Source organism: Macrobrachium rosenbergii, chromosome 22 (genome assembly GCF_040412425.1).
Source record: "Macrobrachium rosenbergii isolate ZJJX-2024 chromosome 22, ASM4041242v1, whole genome shotgun sequence".
Classification (NCBI taxonomy): domain Eukaryota; kingdom Metazoa; phylum Arthropoda; class Malacostraca; order Decapoda; family Palaemonidae; genus Macrobrachium; species Macrobrachium rosenbergii.
In genome coordinates this window covers 39,920,891-39,923,390 of record NC_089762.1, presented here as the reverse complement: position 1 = coordinate 39,923,390, position 2,500 = coordinate 39,920,891, and the positions used below count along the sequence as shown (strand labels likewise).

At 27.1% G+C, this 2,500-nt stretch overlaps 1 long non-coding RNA gene across 1 annotated transcript in view; it reads left to right on the top strand.

Annotated features, from left to right (window-relative positions):
- LOC136850396 (uncharacterized) overlaps positions 1-2,500 on the top strand; it is a 178,566-nt gene that overhangs the window by 72,693 nt on the left and 103,373 nt on the right. The window contains exon 4 of the long non-coding RNA XR_010856621.1: positions 1,446-1,511. This is a non-coding gene — a long non-coding RNA (uncharacterized lncRNA). The remainder of the gene's footprint in view (positions 1-1,445; positions 1,512-2,500) is intronic.

Below are 2,500 nucleotides of genomic sequence, written 5' to 3'. Positions count from 1 at the left end.
GAGAGGGAGAGGGGGTAACCAGGGAAAGGGGTAGAGGGTAGGGACGGGGTGTCTGTGACATCTCCATTCGGATGACCTTACCATTATAGCCCTGAGATGTATCTTCCCTACCTCTAGTAATTGGGGAGAAGGTAGGTTTCAGTAGAATTTACATTGGTAAATACAGTACATTTATTAGTTGGTGTTGGATGGCAGATATTTTATTTATGTATATATATATTATATATATATATATATATATATATATATATATATATATATATATATATATATATATATATATATATATATATATATATATATATATATATATATATATATATATATATATATATATATATATATATATATATATATATATATATATATATATATATATATATATATATATATATATATATATATATATATATATATATATATATATATATATATATATATATATATATATATATATATATATATATATATATATATATATATATATATATATATATATATATATATATATATATATATATATATATATATATATTACACATAATATACACACTTTACAGGCAATGCTAAATTCGATTACAGAAAAGGTTTTTAGCAAAGAATAATTTTTGTTGCCCAAAGTTGTTATGTTTCTCGTCAGACATCACAATACAAGAACTGCTCCCTCTCTCCCTCTCTCTCTCTCTCTGTATATATATATATATATTAGAGAGAGATAAAACAGACTTTATTATCTAAAAAAAAAAACGTTAGCACATTCAGAATTAGCTCTGCATTGTCCCTAAGTTCGAATTTCCTCAGCGAGAGAGCTCCCCAAATTTCCAGTGCACCCGATATTCTTGTTGTCTTGGCGGAGCGATGAAATTGTAACACGATCAGGCGACAGCGGAGAAAACAGACCTTCGTAATTAGATTTTCAAGCCGAGTCAAAAATAAATAAGAAAGACAAACAGCTTTGCTTGATAAAACAAGTTTTACGGAGGAAAAGATATACTTTTTTTTTCAGTGGGATTGAATTGTGAGTATTTTGAAGGAACTTAATTTGGCTCTTCAGGAATTTTAATACTTTACTTTTATATATTTTGAGTATTTTGAAGGAAATAACTTTGGGTCATCAGGAGTTAAAAAAATAGAAAAAACTTACAAAACTAGATTTATGGTGAAGAATATAGAGATTTTTTTTTCACTGGTATTATATTGTGAATATTTTGAAGGAACTTAATTTGGCTCTTCAGGAATTTCAATATTTTCCTTTTATATTCTTTGAGAATTTTGAAGGAAGTTGCTTTGGGAAATTAGAATTTAATTACCTTTACTTTGGTAGACATTTTAATTCAGTGTTTTAATTCAACGTTAAGAATTGAAAACGCGCTTTTAGTGTGTTTTTGTGTTTTACCAGATCAGAAATATAGGGCTTGCTGACGGGTTTTTCTTTCTCTTTTCAGAGTTAAATATGGAGAAGCGTGAGTAGTTTTTTAGACTGAGAAGCCGTGAAGCAAAGCAACATGAAGGTAAGAACATTGCATAATATATTTCATTCTAGGCTTTATGAATATATATATATATATATATATATATATATATATATATATATATATATATATATATATATATTTATATATATAAATATATATATATATATATATATATATATATATATATATATGTATATAAATATACATATATATATATATATATATATATATATATATATATATATATATATATATATATATATATATATATAAATATACATATATATATATATATATATATATACGTATATATATATATATATATATATATATATATATATATATATATATATATATATATATATTCTTATATAAATTCTGATGTAATTCTTGAACATTGCCGGAGGTTTCTGTACACTCTCTCTCTCTCTCTCTCTCTCTCTCTCTCTCTCTCTCTCTCTCTCTCTCTCTCTCTCTCTCTCTCTCTCTGTATTCTCATCCAGTCCAGTGGCAAAACAACGTTTGCCTCTTCTTCCGGGAAAATGATTCTACAATGTTCTCTTAAGAGTTCGCAAAACCACATTATCTGCCTCGCCAACTTGCTCGCCGTAATAGACATTTGTGGTGGTCTTTTTGGCCTTGTGGGGAGGGGTGGTAGGGTGAGGAATGGGGAGGGGGAGGGGAGGGGAAGGGAGTTGGTGGCTGTGGGAAGGGGGAGGGGAATTAGAGGATTGTTGTTGCTATCGTGATTATCGTTTTCCTTGGTTTTTTTCTGAGGTGTTTCTTTGAAGGCAACGAGATTTTATATGAAATTTATTTAGCATGTCAAGGATATTCTAATAATAATAATAATAATAATAATAATAATAATAATAATAATGATAATAATAATAATAGTAGTAGTAGTAGTAGTAGTAGTAGTAGTAGTAGTAGTAATAGCTTCTCGCAGATAATTAAACATAGCTCAATTTAAAAAAAAATGAACTAAAGAAATCCTTTAAAGAAACGGAATGACCAAATAAAGA